General features: G+C 44.6%; 2 protein-coding genes and 1 long non-coding RNA gene across 5 annotated transcripts in view; 2 read left to right on the forward strand and 1 right to left on the reverse strand.

The window, feature by feature from the left end:
* The window catches only part of LOC114115613 (acidic leucine-rich nuclear phosphoprotein 32 family member E-like), a 34,304-nt gene extending 27,004 nt beyond the window's left edge, over nt 1-7,300 (forward strand). The window contains exon 2 of the mRNA XM_042252393.2: nt 1-7,300. This exon is cut by the window's left edge and continues 22,894 nt beyond it. The gene's annotated coding sequence lies outside the window, so the exon portion shown is untranslated.
* LIPC (lipase C, hepatic type) overlaps nt 1-19,394 on the reverse strand; it is a 187,223-nt gene that overhangs the window by 132,111 nt on the left and 35,718 nt on the right. The gene's annotated exons all lie outside the window — the stretch shown is intronic.
* Nucleotides 1-19,394, forward strand: part of LOC121819974 (uncharacterized) — a 193,011-nt gene that overhangs the window by 77,501 nt on the left and 96,116 nt on the right. The gene's annotated exons all lie outside the window — the stretch shown is intronic.

A 19,394-nucleotide genomic window follows, 5' to 3' on the forward strand; every position in this document is an offset into this window, starting at 1 on the left:
GGACCTGTGAGGCCCCACAATAACTCCATCCCTCCCCAGCGAGTACACAGAGAAGAAATTTGGCCAGTTCAGGCATCCTTGGGAAAGGTGTGGGTTTTCCAGTTCCTTCCTGTGACGTCTGTAGACACGGCCAGAACTCAGTGTGCAGAATGCAGGCTGGTTTCGTACCTTGAAATGGGCCAAGCCCAATTTGGGGGAATGTTTATTTGTTTTCTCATAAATGTAAAATCTATTTATCTGACTTGAGGGGATACGAAACACCTGTTTGCTGGTGGACTCTCCATGTTTATTTTTTTCCATTTTTTAGGAATGGGTGGGACTTCCTGCAGAAACTGCTTTTTTCCTGAAAACGTGGACCATGCCTGGGACTTATGTCTTTTTATCTTTTATTTGGTTTAATGTGTGCATGTATTTATTGTTAAATCTCTAAAAGAGGCCCTCAAAGGGGAAAAAACAATGAGCCAGTTCTCTAAAAGCTTTGAGAAGGTGGCTTTACTGAAACTTAGTGGACTAAAATACAACCTCACCAGGAAATACTTGCCTCCTTAGTGGGCATCATCCGAATCAGGGTCCAGGAAGACACTTTCTGTGTCACTTCCTGCTCACTAGGATAGGTCAAAGGTCGGCCTCTAGAGTGTGACAAAGCTTGCCAGTAGTCTTGTGCTAAGAGGGACCTGCCCGACCTCATGTCTACTAGGCCATTAGCTTTTAGTGATCAAAAGCTTTTTTTTTTTTTACCAACAAAACAAGAAAATACATATCTCACCTGAAAAATATGAAGCGATTCCCCCATCCCTCCTTTTAGAACATTTTGCATTCATAGCCAAAGGGAGATTTATAGCCTTTTCAACATTATATAATCTATTATCCTTCCTCATAAAATAATACAGCATGGATGTAAGGATCTGAGTGATGTTACTGATAGCAGGCATTGGGGTTGAGCTAATGCATAATTTAATCCATCTCCTAAAGACCAGGGAAATGGTTGACACGGGGCCCCTTTCAGAAGGTGCTAGAACCTCCTTCACTCCTCATTCTGTTGAGTCACTGGTGTGAAGGACAAGGGACAGGGTGGTCCTCTGTGTGTAATTCCTGGGGCATAAGTGTGACCCAGATTCTACTGGGAAGAGCTTGGAAACAAGGAATCTTTGGTTTCTGAGTTTTTGCTCTGATGGAAAGCTGGTCTAAAAAAAGAAAGCATCTAAGACAGAGGGTTTAGGCTAGGTAGAAAAACATTTGACTTATTCTTTGGAAGATGTCATCCCAGATGTTGTGACTTGGAGGAAAGAGTCTGGGATGAGGACAATCTCTCTGCTATATGATAACAACAGCATACACATGGATTAGTGTGTATACTAATACAAAGGACAGTCGGAGTGGTTCTCCTTGTTTTCCTTCATTAGCCTGGGTTATGCTTTAATCGCACCAAGTGGAGGATGTGGTGGAGAGCTTCACCTGTTGTTTTAATGATAGCAAACATCCGTCTGGCCCAGAGAAGTCCATTTCCAAACTTCAAAGGTCAGTGTTTGAACTTCACATTGACTTAGTTCTTCCTGACAACCCCATTTAAAATTTTATTCTTCTTTTAAGAGGCATGGCATGAGACATACAGGCACAAGTTTTTCTCCAGAATTTTCCCTGTCTCTGTAGTATTAAAAATCTGAAATAGGTGATTATTACTATTTTTTTTAAAGCTCTCCAGCTACTGGGAACAGCAAGGACTTTTGCCATTTAATTTTTGTTACTATCTAGCTCATGAAAATGTATTTCTTAATCCTCCAGCTACAGATGCTTCTGATACAGAAAAAGCATAAGCTTATAAATTCCCTGTGCTCTAGTAGCGTATAATTTAAGAATAACAACATGGCATGTATACAGAGAGATGTGAAGACAATACCCATGGGAGACATGGGCTTTGGTCCAGGAAGAAGAGGAAAAGGAATTGTGTGAATTATGGAGGCAGATAGGTGTTTAGGTGCAAGAGAAAATCCCCATCTTATGCCCAGTTTGGCCAAATTTATGTGGAGAAAATGACCAAGCCAATGTGTTAAGACCTTTTGATTACCAAACAAAATTATCTGGCTAGTTTTGTAAGTAAAGATAATAACAATAAGGTGACTGATCACGAAATAACAAGGCCTCATTCAAAGAAAGGCATTATGGAGAAGACAGCTTTGATGGTCTTATCTACCATGTGTGGGGAGAGGATAGTCCAGTGCACTGAGGAGCTCCTCTAGGTTGTGTTATGTTCAAATATCCTGTAATATTGCTTGTATGTGGAATCTAGAAAAATGGTACATACAAGCTTATTTGCAAAGCAGAAATAGAGACACAGACATAGAGAACAAGTTTTTGGATACCAAGAGAAGAAAGGGGGTGGGATAAATTGGGAGACTGGGATTGACATATATATACTATTGATACCATGCATAAAATAACTGAGAACCTGAGGACCTACTGTGTAACACAGGGAATGCTCACTGAGTGTGTAACACACTCAATGCTCTCTGGTGACCTAAATGGGAAGGAAATCTTAAAAAAGAAGGGATATATGTATATGCATAACTGATTTACTTTGAGTGCAGCAGAAACAGTGTTGTGAAGCAGCTATATTCCAATAAAAATTAAAACAAAACAATACAAAAAACTTGGGTACCTTGTAGGCATTCCTGCTATCCGTGGATAAGCTTGAGAAAGGATTAGAATTGGCCATGCTCTGAAGCCCATGGCTGCTCAGCACATCTGGTGATGAGCCTCTGGGCTCCTTTGATAGGACTCAGATGCTGAGAAAAGAGGTATCACGCCTGGGTGTCACCTCTGCTGGAGACTGGTTTCCACCTAGCTCTGTGCCCTTGGCTATGCCACTTGACCTCCTTAGTTTCTGTTTCCTTATTAGTAAAGTGAGTTAAACTAGATGTTCTTCAGGATCCCTTCTAATTTTCCAATTTTATCAATCTGGTGTACTTAAAAAAATTGTTTTCCTGCTTCAGTTGGGAAAACTGCAGTTGTGAACCCCCCCAAAAAACCAGAGGATCTCTTGTCTTTTTCAATTTGTTCTGCTTTTGTAAGCATGGAGGGGAAAACTTTGCCAACTAGTGCTTGGGGGAGAAAAGAGAAAGAAGACATTCCCCTGAGGCTAAGAGGCAGGGCAGATAGCCGGGGTGGCGGGTGGGGGTGGGGTGAGCGTATGCGGGGTGGGGTGGGGGGGTGTGGGGGCAGGGGGCAGGGGGAATCCGAGGTTGTGGTGTTTGTGCTCCTGCAATCTTCCCAGGAGAGGGGGATTGTTCCAAGGCTCTACTGCACCCCTCCCCAGCACCTCCCTCCAGGGACCTCTGGGCTGCCTCAGGGCAAATGTGCCCTCTCCATGCTATGACTGCAGGTTTATCTCAGTGCTGGAGGGCTGCCTGCTTCTTGAGCTTCCTACCTGGAAACCTCATTTTTTTTCCCATGATTATCAAAGCAATACACACCACTTCAGAAGAGAAGGAAGGTACAGAAAAGTGTTAAGAAGCATGAGAACAAAATCAGCTATAATCCTGTCACCCAGAGCTATTGGCATTAAATGCCTTTTCTTCAAAAATTTTTTTTTCCTTAACACAAGTGCACAGATTTTGTAGCCTGCTTTTTTTCTGCTCAACCTCATGGCATGTTTCCATGTCATTAAGTATATCTGGGCCTACTTCATCTCCCACTGCTCCCCAGTGCTGACCCTCTTCTCTCGGTTGTCCTGACCAGGTCAGGGCATTCCAATCTCTGCTTTTTTGCTCATGCAACAGAATGAAACGTAGCCACCCTCCAATCATTTTCAGTCCTGTCATTCTTTAGGGTGCTACATTCTCCATGAAGCCTTCCAGGACACCCTGGATGGGGGCCCTGAATGTTCCTCCATCCCTGATACACCACCCCTTCCCTGGGCTCTGGACTGTGCCTCTGGCCCTTCACATGTGCTACTCTGGACAGTAACACCTCTTTTTATGTAAATGCCCCTTAGGCAGTATTGTGATGGGAAGTATCTAACAACTGACTCACTGGAAAAAAAATTATGCGTATATATACATATATAATTTGTTATATAACTTATTATCATCAAAGATACTCATTACACAATTTGAAAATAATATGATATAAAACATCCAATACTCTTTTTTGTAAACTTCATATAGTCAATTGATTCTTACAGAATGTTCTTGTCAATTTTTGCTGAGCTTCTCTATTGCTAGCCAACTCATGGTTGCAAATGATGAACATGGATAATTCAGATAGGAGTGTTAGTTGATATTGTTATATACATGGAGTAGGACAAAAATTAAACAATGAAGACCTGTTTCAGAACTTCAGGTATTCAACAATGACGTAGGCTACTTCTTCGCTGTATCAGATAGTTGTTTTAGAATCCTAGAAGAACATTTCCTCAATTTTTAGTGCTATTTACAATGAACAACGACAGATACAATATACTTTTAAGTTTAATCTACATAGTTAACATTTTCTCCATGCCTTTCTTAAGTCTAGACCACGGGCCTGCAATTTATGGCCTGTCAAATCCAGCCCACCACCTGTTTTTATAAATAAAGTTTTATTGGAACACAACCACATTCATTCATTTATTGTCTATAGCTGTGTTCAAGCTACAATAGCAGAATTGTGTAGTTGCAATAGACATTACATTACCTACAAAGGGGAAAATTTACTACCTGGCCCTCACAGAAAAAGTCTGCTGGCCTTTGCTCTACATAGTCAGCAAAACAACCAAACCCTGATTAATTATATTCATCTTGTTTTTATATATTTATTTACGTAAAATACAATGTAGTATTTGCCAGTTTCCATGTGTGAATATAGCCATCATGGCTTCTATTTAGCTACCAGTGCGATGTTACTAATGAGGAGTCGAGAAGACATGCAGTTTAGCACATCATTATATAATATTTCCGTCATAAATGTCAATAACCTTAAGAACGGAGATAATATTAAAATGCAGTAAAATAATTAGGAGCGGAGGAATTTGAGTATTTACTATTGTTCTTTTTTTCAGAAAAAATTATTTTCCTGCAGCATAGTTGATATATAATGTTGTGTTTGTCTTTACTGTACGTTAAAGTGATTCAGTACTACTGTTGTTCTTAACGTAATTTAAGGTTTTATGATTTAACATTAAAATAATGGCTGTGCTTCACAATAATCTCACAGAATTCTTGAAAATAAAATAACTGCTTCTATCAAGGGTAAGGGCTTCGATCTTTGATGGGGAAATATGATCTGGGTGGCTCCTCCCTGAACCTCAGCCCTGGGGGAAGTTGTGCGCAAGTCGAGGGCATGTGAGGGTCTCATGTTCACCATGAGTCCTTACTTACTTAAACTTGAATGAAAGGAGCCTCTTGTGTGTGTAGCAGGGGCTCCAACACCATCTGTTGATTAGAAAATTGCCATGCACTCTGCCATTGCAAGGAGTTTAACCATGAACCTCCACCCACCATGTGAGGAGATGAGTCATTTTGGACAGGGCTATCCAGAAGGACAGATGGTACCCTGACCCTGTATGACCTGGGCTGGGTGTTTGATGAGGCCAGAGCATAGGGTCTGGCCAGTCAGTGCTATCAGCTGCTGCCTAGCTTTTTACTTTAGAAGTACCAACTTACATCCCCTTCCCTGCCCACTCCCTAACCCCAGAAAAGCAGGAGGGGCTGGCTAACTAAAGCCAACTAGAGGTTCCCTGGGGTCATATGGCCTTGCCTGGGAAGACAACCCTTAGGATCACTGATGTGAAACATTTGTATTTTTTCTAAGGAAACAGCATGCCCTAAACCCTCCACTGTCAGCTGCTCAGTGGCTTTGAAAGCAAGCATTTTTCTGCTTAGTTGCTTTGAGTTTGTTTAGAGCTGAAAAACAAGTGTTGCTGAGGCATTTGCATGAAATAGTAGGGAGAGGACAGGTGCCCAGGAGTTGCAGGGCTGGCTCCTCTTCCACTGTTGTAACCAGGCATGTTTCACTGGGCTTGTGACTTAACCCCTCAAGCCGGCTTCATTTAGGTTAAATGCCTCACAGGATCACTGTGTGGTCAACTCAGATAATACCTGTGATCTGTAGTCTGCTAGGCTCCTCTGTCCCTGGAATTCTCCAGGCAAGAATACTGGAATGGGCAGCCATTTCCTTCTCCAGGAGATCTTCCTCACCCAGGGATGGAACACAAGTCTCCTGCATTGCAGGTGGATTCTTTACCATTTGAGCCACCAGGGAAGCCCAATACTTGTGCAAACACATAGCAAATAGCAAAGAGGACAGTGAACAGGGCTTGCACTGGAACCTTGCTGGAAACACCAGGTGCTAAGTAACTCATATTCTCTAAAGAGAGTCAGCAATTAAGGCCAGATTTTCCCTAACTCTGGGGGTCCCAAGAAGTGGCCCAACTATCATTATTGCCCTCCCTTGGCTCCATGTAGGGAGACAGGTGGGAGAAGGGAGGTAGGAGTTTGTGGGAGGATAATTTAAGATCAAATCGGGGGCATCTATCAGAATCATGTATGGAGGTGACTAGGTGCAGGGCCTTTAGGAGGCAGCAGTAGTCACACTGCTCAGGCCAGATGCTTGCTGGGGTGTTGAGACCCTTGGCCCCATTGGTGGGGGACATACAGTGATGGAGAGAGTTTTGGGGTCTCTGTGGGAACACAGAGATCATGCCTGCTTCAGCTATCTGAAGACAGGCAGTTCAGCCAAGGGAGAGAAGCACCTGGAATGTGGTGAGTCTGAGGGGGATCCTCAGCTCGGTTTCCTTCGGCCCTCAGAGGGTAAGTAAGAAGATTCTGGCAGTTTCTGAGGCTCTGTATATGAGGACAGAGTGGCAGGGGCATGGACCACTGGAGAAGCCAAAAGGGGCCATAGCTGTCCTTCTTGGTGACAGAGCAGCTGGGCTCACAGTGCCAGGAGCCTCAGAGCCACACACAAATCCTCAAAGCCAAGGCCACCAGCGGCAGATGGGCCCAGACTGGACCTGAGTGAGGCCAGACAGCCAATGAGCACTTAGAATCTCTGTGTCCCCCACTGGCACCTCATTAAGCTTCCCCAGAGAGGATAGGCCCTACAAAGGGAGGGGGAGCACCTTCAGTACCAGGCCTGCTCCGCCACCCCACCACATGTTGCCCCAGTGAGAAAAGGATAGAAAGAATACAACTATCCTCTCCCCACTGCAAATCCCACTTCCTTGCTGAATCTAGCTCCTAAGGGAAAAAAGGAAGAATGTCAAAAAATCAGATGATGAGATTGAGGCTTTAGAATAAAGTGAGACTGAAAAAAAAAAAAAAAAGACTTAATGACCAAATGTTAGGAAATCTCAAGATGCTATTAAGGGATGAAAAAGTATGACTTTACATGGTCAAAGGCATGGATGGGAGCAATATAAAACTGTTTCACATTTGTATTCCTCTAAATTCCACAATAAATTGTGGAAAATTCTTCAAGAGATGGGAATACCAGACCACCTGACCTGCCTCTTGAGAAACCTGTATGCAGGTCAGGAGGCAACAGTTAGAACTGGACATGAAACAACAGACTGGTTCCAAATAGGAGAAGGAGTATGTCAAGGCTGTATATTGTCACCCTGCTTATTTAACTTCTATGCAGAGTACATCATGAGAAACGCTGGGCTGGAGGAAGCACAAGCTGGAATCAAGATTGCCAGGAGAAATATCAATAACCTCAGATATGCAGATGACACCACCCTTATGGCAGAAAGTGAAGAGGAACTAAAGAGCCTCTTGATGAAAGTAAAAGTAGAGAGTGAAAAAGTTGGCTTAAAGCTCAACATTCAGAAAATGAAGATCATGGCATCTGGTCCCATCACTTCATGGGAAATAGATGGGGAAACAGTGGAAACAGTGTCAGACTTTATTTTGGGGGGCTCCAAAATCACTGCAGATGGTGACTGCAGCCATGAAATTAAAAGACGCTTACTCCTTGGAGGAAAAGTTATGACCAACCTAGATAGCATATTCAAAAGCAGAGACATTACTTTGCTGACTAAGGTCCATCTAGTTAAGGCTATGGTTTTTCCAGTGGTTATGTATGGATGTGAGAGTTGCACTGTGAAGAAGGCTGAGCGCCGAAGAATGGATGCTTTTGAAGTGTGGTGTTGGAGAAGACTCTTGAGAGTCCCTTGGACTGCAAGGAGATCCAACCAGTCCATTCTGAAGGAGATCAGCCCTGGGATTTCTTTGGAAGGAATGATGCTAAAGCTGAAACTCCAGTACTTCGGCCACCTCACGCGAAGAGTTGACTCGTTGGAAAAGACTCATTAGGGATCGGGGGCAGGAGGAGAAGAGGACGACAGAGGATGAGATGGCTGGATGGCATCACTGACTCGATGGACGTGAGCCTGAGTGAACTCCGGGAGTTAGTGATGGACAGGGAGGCCTGGCATGCTGTGATTCATGGGGTAGTAAAGAGTCGGACACGACTGAGTGACTGAACTGAACTGAAAATTCAGATTGAACAATAAATCTGTAACATAAAGCCTTAGTTTTTATTGTAGGTGGTCCCTTTGAACTTGGTGAATTGAATCAAACACGTGTATAGAGCATTGATTCTCAAACTTTAGCACACATCAGGATCGCCCGAGGGCTTGATAAAATAGACAGTTGGCTCCACACCCAGTTTCTGACTTAGTAGGTCTGGGGTGGGATTGAGAATTTGCATTTCTAGCAAGGTCCTGGGTGATGTTAACGTTACTAGTCTGGGAACTATAATCTGAGAATCACTGTGGTATGGATTAGAGCATCACTGAAGTGTGTATTTAACACAGCTTTGAAAATAGGCTCCTGAACTTCTGAAGAAGCCAATAAAAATGTTAATTTTATTTATTTCACCCATTTACTTTCCCTGGAGGAAGCAAGGCTTAAAAGTTGCATTAGGGCTCCATTGTATGAAAAAATGAATTGAAAATCCATCGCTCTACAAACAGCTGAGTCTGGGAGGTTATCCAGGATCTTCCCCATGTTCACACACCAGCCCTGCCACGGAGATGAGCTGCTACAGCACAACGTTGAGCAGGGGCCCAATGTGTGAGGAACAGAGAAGTCGTTCTGCTTGTCCCTGAGGAAGCAGGAGTCATCCTTGCCTCCCCCAACATCCTCGTGATCCGCAGCCAGTCCCCTGTGGTCAGGCTGACATCTCCCCATCAGAGGACGCACCCTCTCATGTGAATGCTGCTCAGTCAGGTTTGGGTAGAGCTGCGGATGTGCATGCTAACTGCTTCAGTCGTGTCTGACTCTTTGCAGCCCCATGGACGGCCTGACAGAATGTGGTCCACTGGAGAAGGGAATGGCAAACCACTTCAGTGTTCTTGCCTTGAGAACCCCATGAACAGTATGAAAAGGCAAAATGATAGGCTACTGAAAGAGGAACTCCCCAGGTCAGTAGGTGCCCAACACGCTACTGGAGATCAGTGGGGAAATAACTCCAGAAAGAATGAAGGGATGGAGCCAAAGCAAAAACAATACCCAGCTGTGGATGTAACTGGTGATAGAAGCAAGGTCCAATGCTGTAAAGAGCAATATTGCATAGGAACCTGGAATGTCAGGTCCATGAATCAAGGCAAATTGGAAGTGGTCAAACAAGAGATGGCAAGAGTGAACGTCGACATTCTAGGAATCAGCAAACTAAAATGGACTGGAATGGGTGAATTTAACTCAGATGACCATTATATCTACTACTGTGGCCAGGAATCCCTGAGAAGAAATGGAGTAGCCATCATGGTCAACAAAAGAGTCCGAAATGCAGTACTTGGATGCAATCTCAAAAACGACAGAATGATCTCTGTTCATTTCCAAGGCAAACCATTCAATATCACAGTAATCCAAGTCTATGCCCCAACCAGTAATGCTGAAGAAGCTGAAGTTGAATGGTTCTATGAAGACCTACAAGACCTTTTAGAATTAACACCCCCAAAAGGTGTCCTTTTCATTTTAGGGGACTGGAATGCAAAAGTAGGAAGTCAAGAAACACCTGGAGTAACAGGCAAATTTGGCCTTGGAATGTGGAATGAAGCAGGGCAAAGACTAATAGAGTTTTGTCAAGAAAATGCACTGGTCATAGCAAACACCCTCTTCCAACAACACAAGACTCTACACATGGACATCACCAGATGGTCAACACCGAAATCAGACTGATTATATTCTTTGCAGCTAAAGATGGAGAAACTCTATACAATCAACAAAAACAAGACCAGGAGCTGACTGGTTCAGATCATGAACTCCTTATTACCAAATTTAGACTTAAATTGAAGAAAGTAGGAAAACCACTAGACCATTCAGGTATGACCTAAATTAAATCCCTTAAGATTATACAGCAGAAGTGAGAAATAGATTTAAGGGCCTAGATCTGATAGATAGAGTGCCTGATGAACTGTGGAACGAGGTTCGTGACATTGTACAGGAGACAGGGATCAAGACTACATCCCCATGGAAAAGAAATGCAAAAAAGCAAAATGGCTGTCTGGGGAGACCTTATAAATAGCTGTGAAAAGAAGAGAGGGAAAAAACAAAGGAGAAAAGGAGAGATATAGGCATCTGAATGCAGAGTTCCAAAGAAGAGCGATGAGAGATAAGAAAGCCTTACTCAGCGGTCAATGCAAAGAAATACAGGAAAACAACAGAATGGGAAAGACTAGAGATCTCAAGAAAATCAGAGATACCAAGGGAACATTTCATGCAAAGATGGGCTCGATAAAGGACAGAAATGGTATGGACCTAACAGAAGCAGAAGATATTAAGAAGAGGTGGCAAGAATGCACAGAAGAACTGTACAAAAGGATCTTCACGACCCAGATAATCACGATGGTGTGATCACTCATCTAGAGCCAGACATCCTGGAATGTGAAGTCAAGTGGGCCTTAGAAAGCATCACTACGAACAAAGCTAGTGGAGGTGATGGAATTCCAGTGGAGCTGTTTCCAATCCTGGAAGATGATGCTGTGAAAGTGCTTCACTCAATATGCCAGCAAATTTGGAAAACTCAGCAGTGGCCACAGGACTAGAAAAGGTCAGTTTTCATTCCAATCCCAAAGAAAGGCAATGCCAAAGAAGGCCCAAACTACCGCACAATTGCACTTATCTCACATGCTAGTAAAGTAATGCTCAAAATTCTCCAAGCCAGGCTTCAGCAATACATCAACTGTGAACTTCCTGATGTTCAAGCTGGTTTTAGAAAAGGCAGAGGAACCAGAGATCAAATTCCCAACATCCTCTGGATCACCAAAAAAGCAAGAGAGTTCCAGAAAAACGTCTATTTCTGCTTTATTGACTATGCCAAAGCCTTTGACTGTGTGGATCACAATAAACTGTGGAAAATTCTTCAAGAGATGGGAATACCAGACCACCGGACCTGCCTCTTGAGAAATCTGTATGCAGGTCAGGAAGCAATAGTTAGAACTGGACATGGAACCACAAATGGGTTCCAAATAGGAAAAGGAGTATGTCAAGGCTGTATATTGTCACCCTGCTCATTTAACTTCTATGCAGAGTACATCATGATAAACGCTGGGCTGGAAGAAACACAAGCTGGAATCATGATTGCCAGGAGAAACATCAATAACCTCAGATATGCAGATGACACCATCCTTATGGCAGAAAGTAAAGAAGAACTAAAAAGGCTCTTGATGAAAGTGAAAGTGGAAAGTGAAAAACTTGGCTTAAAGCTCAACATTCAGAAAACGAAGATCATGGCATCTGGTCCCATCACTTCATGGGAAATAGATGGGGAAACAGTGGAAACAACAGCTGACTTTATTTTGGGGGGCTCCAAAATCACTGCAGATGGTGACTGCAGCCATGAAATTAAAAGACGCTTACTACTTGTAAGCAAAGCTATGGCCAACCTAGACAGCCTATTAAAAAGCAGAGACATTACTTTGTCAACATAGGTCCATCTAGTCAAGGCTATGGTTTTTCCAGTAGTCATGTATGGATGTAACAGTTGGACTATAAAGAAAGCTGAGCACCAAAGAATTGATGCTTTTGAACTGTGGTGTTGGAGAAGACTCTTGAGAGTCCCTTGGACTGCAAGGAGACCCAACCAGTCCATCCTAAAGGAGATCAGTCCTGGGTGTTCATTGGAAGGACTGTTGTTGAAGCTGAAACTCCAATATTTGACCACCTGATGCGAAGAGCTGACTCATTGGAAAACACCCTGATGCTGGGAAAGATTGAACGCAGGAGAAGTTGATGACAGAGGATGAGATGGTTGGATGACATCACCGACTTGATGGACATAAGTTTGAGTAAGGTCTGGGAGTTGGTGATGAATAGGGAAGCCTGGCTTGTTGCAGTCCATGGGGTCTCAAAGAGTCGGACACTAGTGAGCAACTGAACTGAACTGGAATCTCATTAGAAATGCAAAGTCCTGGGCCCTACCCTTGACCTTCTGAACCAAGAAGTCTGGAGTGGGGCTCAGAAATCTCTGTTAACAAACATTCCTGGCATTTCTGATGCTGGCTCATGTTTGAGAACCAATGTCAATATTACTGATCTAAGTGACTCAGCTCCTGTATCAATATCCACACCCTGCCCAGCCACACCAAAGGCCAGAAGTGTTAATGAGGGGACCCCACCTATTGCCCCTCAAGCAAGCTCCTTGGTAACCTCAGATTGTGTCTAGTGGCTTCAGTCCATAAAATAGGGGCACTTTGTTACTAAGGTGCTTTCTCCCTATTGCCACACTGGCATCTGGACTGAGGATGAGCGGGTCCCTCTTGTGTCTGTCACAGAGCCTCAAATACATTAGAGTATCCATGGGGTTGAGGGTGGGGGGAATGGGGCTTATGCCACCAGGCAAAACAGCATGAAGCAGAATAAAAATGTCTCCAAGGGAAGAAACAAATGCAGCAACCTGAGTGGATTATAAAGCCACAGTCATCTTTCAAAGTAAATAGCAATCAGTCCCGAAGACCTAGGAGGCTTTCAAATAATGGTCAACATGTGTTGATATTGACAGTGACCCATAAATCTCAATTTCTTTGGGAGAAACTGTTGGGCGGCATTTTAACTCCAAGTCATTGAATGAAAAGGAGCAAGATTTACCTCTACCGTGAATCTGAGTGAAGCATCCTTGGAAATACGACCCAACAGACACGGAGTTAAACGCTAATTGATGGCCTCCAACGTGCTTCACAACACTCCATTACCCAGATGGGGAGCGTGACAGCTGAAACGTGGACCAGCTGAGCCTGGGGTGAGCAGCCGTCTAAGAAGGACAGAGGGCTGTGGGGCTGCCACTGCTGTCTGAGCTGCCCGCAGAGTGACTTATCACTGCCACCCCTCCATCAGAGCTCACACTGCCCTCACCGGTGCGCTGGGGCACTTTGGACCCTGTCAAGCCCTTTTTCGATGGCTCTTTTAGTTTGCTCCTCAGCAGTTTTCTCATTATGTGTGGTCAGTCCCAAGCCTGATGTTTGTCCTCCAGGGGAGTCAAGAGGCCTTTTTTCAACTCTCCAGTTTCTTGTGACTGAGAGCAAGGCTAACTGGCCCCTCCTCTCTGTTCTGCTGTTTAAAGAAGGCATTTTATTTTTTATTATTATTTAAAAAATTTTTTTACATTGGAGTATAGCCGGTTAAAAATGTAGTAGTTTCAGATGCACGAGGAAGGGACTCAGCCATACATATATGTTTCCATTCTCCCAACTCCTCTCCCATCCAGCCTGCCACATAACATTGAGCAGTTTCCTGGGCAACACAGTAGGCCCTGGTTGGTTATCCATTTCAAATACAGCAGTGTGTACATGTGTACATGTCAATTTCAAACTCCCTAAATGTCTCCTCCCCTAATTCTTCCCCCTAAAGAAGGCATTGTAGGTACCATTTATTTCCTACTTGTTGGATACTCTGCTAAGTGGTTTTGCATATTTTATTTGATCCTTAATAATTGTGTGATGACTTTTGTAAGCCTGTTTCTTCATCTTAAAATGGGGGTGATTTTACATGCATCCTCACCTCATAGGGTTGCTGGGGAATGAAGCCCTGGCAGGCGGGGAAGCTGCCCACTCAGTGCTGCCTGTCCCCACCCATGCTGAGTTAGCTGCTATCCTCCAAAGCCCTGGGCCACACTGATGTGTGTGGGGGTGGTCATCTCATCACCTTGACATCCCCAGTTTTCAGCACAGCATCTGGCACAGTTGTGCTCATAAACACGGTAGAATTAGGAAGGAAAGCAGGAAGACTGCAGAGTGAGCCCCAGAAACTCCCAGTCCTGAGCTAAGAAGTTGGGTTTGGGGGACCCCAAGTAGGGACATACCAAAGAGACATTCACCTTGACTTGAGGGTGAAGGGAAGACCGGAAGAACTTTTGTCAGAGAGGAAAGAAATTAAACAGCTTCCCATTTTGAGTCCAGGTGAGGGCAGTGATTTATCCAAAGTTCCGGCCATAATTCATGGCTGAAGTTTACTAGTGTAGGCTGCATTTGACCCACTGCATGAGGGAATATATTACCTGAGACAGACGAAGACCCAAGGCAAGGCACCCTCGAGGTTCCCGCTGGGTCCTAACTCCTCTCTCTGGTGGTCACTTAGTGTCTCTTGCCTGCTGCTACCACACTTTCTTTCCCCAGGGGCTACCGAGATGTGCTTTAAGGGCACTCCCTGCCCTTCTATCTGAGCACTTAGTGAGAAGTGCATGAAGACCAGGTGTGAGAGAGGTGTGTGGAAAACACAGGTCTCGGAGTCAGGGAGACCTCAGCTCAGTTCTCACAGTATCCTTTCACTGGCTTGGATAAGATGGACTGAATGAACCCCACTCTCTTCACAAGCAAAATGAGAGCAACAATATCCACTGTATAGATTATAGCTTGTAAGAATTAAGGCCTAAACATAGTAATGAGGCAGATCCAGCTGGATTTGAGGCAAAGAACTGCATTTTGTCCATCTTTGCATTTCTTCCCATTTTCTGGTACAACCAGTGCTGGCACACTGCCTTATATCTAGTTGTTGTTGTTCAGTCGCTAAGTTGTGTCCGACTCTTTGTGACCCCATGGACTGTACCCCACCAGGCTCCTTTGTCCATGGGATTTCCCGGACAAGAATACTGGAGTCGGTTGCCATTTCCTTCTCCAGGGGATCTTCCCAACCCAGGGATCGAATCCATGTCTCCAGCTTGGCAGGCAGATTCTTTACCTCTGAACCACCAGGGAAGCTCTTATATCTGGAAGTACATGCTAATTACTAGTTCACCAAGTAACCGAGGAGCTATTTTGTGTTCTTCAGAATGTTGTTTCTCAAAGTGTGTTTTGGGGACCAGCCACATTGGAACGACCCAAACACTTGGTAGAAACGTAAGATCTTGGAGCCCATCCCAGATGTACTGAAACAGAACATTCATTTTATCAGGCCCCTCAGGTGATTCATATGCACATTAAAGTTTGAGAAACTGTTTTAAAGAGAGCCATCTGAAGTTGCCTGCATGCAAAGTTGCTTCATTCGTGTCTTACTTTTTGCAACCCGATGGACTGTAGCTCGCCAGGCTCCTCAGTCCATGGGATTCTCCAGGCAAGAATACTGGCATGGGTTGCCATTTCCTCTTCTAGGGGGTCTTCCCAACCCAGGGATCAAACCCATGTCTCTTATATATCCTGCATTGACAGGCAGGTTCTTTGCCACTAGTGCTACTTTAGAAGCCCCATCTGAGGCTGAGGGAAGCTTAAAATTCCCGTCAATTCCATGAGTGTTGTAGGGAATTTATAGGCCAGACAACAACATACCCTCTTCCCACCCGTACTGGTCTGAAAGTGGGTTGCTGGTTCCCTGAAAACCTAAAGGACTTACATCACTTCTGTGAGGTCCATTGTGGGGACAGAGTCAGCTTGTCCCTGCACGTGTGTTTTCCAGAGTAGATTCTGGTCCGGAGAGTATTTCCATATTGCAAATAGATGGCTGCATCGTAGCTGTAGAGTACAGCCTCTCCCTATGAGTCCCAAGTGACTTCAGTCCCCATGCTTTCAGAGGGGGAAGTAGAGCAAGACCTGAACTTCCTGCACCTCTGGGTGTTTTTTTCCATTATCACCAGCAGGGATCTGGAATTTGCCAGATGAAATGACTTAAAACTGATTTACTTAAAAAAAAAGTGTATGTTGGTTAGTTGAAGAGGGATTTACTCAATGGTCACTTGTCACATGCCTACTCCATGCCAGCTTCTGCGAGTCCTGGGGAGACAATGGTAACTACCTTGTCCCTGCTTTTGAGGTGTTCCTAGTCCAGTAGGGAGAGAGAGATGCCGCAGGTAATGTAAGAACAAGAGAGGCCCCTGGAGGCCTGAGAGACTGGGCTCAAATATATATGTGGGAAAAAAAGAGAACAGAGACTTATAGACATTCATTTTCATATATATACATACAGTGAGAGAGAGAAATCAAATGGTTCTGTGTCACACACACACATAAATATGCATAGAGAGAGAGAATAAATATGCTAACATGTTAACAGTTACTGAATCTGTCTGGAGGGTACACAGTAATTCTTTGTGCTCTTCTTTCAATTTTTTCTATGCTGGGATACTTTGGTAATAAAAAGTAGGGGAAGCAATGGGAGTATTCAGTGAATTAGAAGAGCGTTATAATGGAGGACGACTTAGCAAAGAGTACATTCTTACAAATGTTTTATGGCCAGTCATGCAGAGTTGCTTTACAGAGTTTCACATACATAGATGACCCATTTCGTCCTCAGAACAGCCCTATTGGGTCTCTAATACCAACCCCACTCACTACTGAAAAGCAGAGGCCTAGAGACTATGGTGATTTGCTCGAGGCCACCTGCAGTCCGTGACATAGCCAGGATGGAAATGAGGTTTTTAGACTCCAGATCCAGGTCTCTTTTACCCAGTCTCCCTCATGATCTGTGGTTCACTTCCCCGAGAAGCTGCGGTGTTTATCTTCCCAATCCTGCTTTGTCTCCCGGCTGGCGATCATCCTCTCCTCCTTCGGAGTCTGTGGGGCCTGAAGGGAGAAAGCACACACCTGGGAGAGGATGGTAGCCATCCCTGACTGAGGCCAGGGTGAGTCTAGGCAGTGGCCTGGCTGGGGACAGCTCGCCTGTGTGGGGAAAATCGCCTCCCCAAGCCAGAGAGAGGCCAGGGGGGCTCACAGCGAGCACCTCCCTTGAGGATGACCCTGTCTCGGGCGCCGAGCCAGAGGGAGGGTGAGTTTTATCACTCACCCCCACCAGCGGCCAGATAAACGGCTCCTTCTTGGTCTCTAGCCAGTTATTGCTCCTGTTGCCAGAAACTCTTAATCATGCTGTTGGAAAGGGCCGAGCCCCCTCCCCCACAAGCTGCCAGCTGGCTCCTGTGCACCTGAGCTAGCCATAGCTTTCTGCACCACCAGTAGCAAAAGCCCCTTGTTTGGGCCTGGTTTGGAGGGTATAGACTTATACTTACCTTCCAGTCTCAGGTGTATTTATAAGCATCTTTTTCTAATCCTGAAGTGCCACCACCCCCAGGGAATTGCTGAAACTCAGACAGAACAATGATACCCCAGGGTTCCCCATGCCTGACTGCCATCTGCAAGCCAAGCAGAGACGCCTCAGGAGAAACCAGCCCTGCTGATACCTTGACCTCTGACTTCTAACATCCAGGACTGAAGGAAATAAATTTCTGTTGTTTGAACCACCAGTCTGTGGTCTTGTGTTATGGCAGCCCCAGCAAAGGAACATACTGATGAATTTTGGATGTGGTAGAGACACGAGACCCGCACAGAGCTGGTGTGTGGGTACATCTGTGAGTAGATACAGGCCCAGGCACCACTGCTTGAACTGATCATCTGGATGTCTCCAGGTGTGAGTGGATAGGTGGAGCCCCACCCTCCCTTCTAGATCTTCTCTCCAGCTCTTCCTGCTTTTGAAACAGGAGGGAAGGAGGCAGGGTACAAACTTTAAACAAATGACAGCCCCAGGACATGACATAAACTGCTTAGAACAAAATAGGCCCAAGATGGTGGACAAGTCAACTTTCACTAGATTTTGAGTCTCAGTGTGTTCTTGAGCTCCAAAATCACTGTGGCTGGTGAGTGCACCAGTGAAATTAAAAGATGCTTGCTCCTTGGAAGAAAAGCTATGACAAACCTAGACAGCATATGAAAAAACAGAGACATCACTTTGCCAACAAAGGTCTGTATAGTCAAAGCTATGGTTTTGTCAGTAGTCTTGTACAGATGTGAGAGTTGAACCATAAAGAAGGCTGAGTGCCAAAGAATCGATGCTTTCAAACTGTGGTGCTGGAGAAGACTCTTGAGAGTCCCTTGGACAGCAAGGAGATCCAACCTGGCAACCCTAAAGGAAACCAACTCTGAATATTCATTGAAAAGACTGATGCTGAAGCTGAAGCTCCAGTACTTTGGCCACCTGATGTGAAGAGACAACTCACCGGAAAAGACACTGATGCTGGGAAAGATTGAAGGCAGGAGAAGAGGGTGACAGAGGATGAGATGGTTGGATGATATCACTGACTCAATGGACATGAGTTTGAGCAAACTCCAGGAGACAGTGAAGGACAGGGAAGCCTGGAGTGCTACAGTCCATGGGGTGGCAAAGTGTCAGACACGACTTAGCAAGTGAACAACAAAAATATGATCATTGAAACACATCAGCAAGCTAAGTGGCACACTTAACATTGCTCTGACAGTTCTGAGGCCAATCATCAAAGGTCAAAAAGTGGGTGGTGGCCCAATTCCTTGAATCCTTGCCCCTTCCCTGAAATATTAATAGTTGGAATACTCCTCCCACTCATTAGCCTATGAAACTCAGCCCGTAAAAACTAAACATGCCATATTCCAGGACTGCTTTCATTTTCTGAGACAGTCAAAACTCTGTGGAATGTGTTTCTCTTTAAATAAATCAACTTCTTATCTATCATTTTGTCTCTCACTGAATTCTTTCTGTGATGAGACATTGAGAACCCGAGTTTCATTAATTCCTGAGACCAGGTGTGAGACTGCGTTACAGTCCAAATGTGAGTTACATGGTTTCACTTTGATATCACTTATTCTGATAATAAATCTCAGGGACAGGAGCCCCTCTGTGTGGCTGAAGGAGGTGGCCAGGCTATGACAACACACCAAGAGGACCTCGTCATGGAACAGTGGCAAGACCTCACCAAAGGAGACTTCTCAGGTGCTGTCTGCTGATGTCACCAAGCTCTCTGCGGAGGGTCTGGCTCAGCTTGCGAAAATAACTCTTCCTAGAACATTCTTGGGTGAAGAAAAAAATATTTTAACCTTTTCACAGCATCCTTGGTTGCCTTAAATTGGCCCAGAATTTTCAGGCTTGATGTCATGAGGCCTATTCTTTTTTTTCATCTGCCTGGATTTGTGCTTACACCTTGTTTCTGAGCTTGACTTTGGGGAAACAGTGGCTGTGATGGGAGCTGAG

The sequence above is a fragment of the Ovis aries genome, chromosome 7 (assembly GCF_016772045.2).
Source record: "Ovis aries strain OAR_USU_Benz2616 breed Rambouillet chromosome 7, ARS-UI_Ramb_v3.0, whole genome shotgun sequence".
NCBI lineage: Eukaryota > Metazoa > Chordata > Mammalia > Artiodactyla > Bovidae > Ovis > Ovis aries.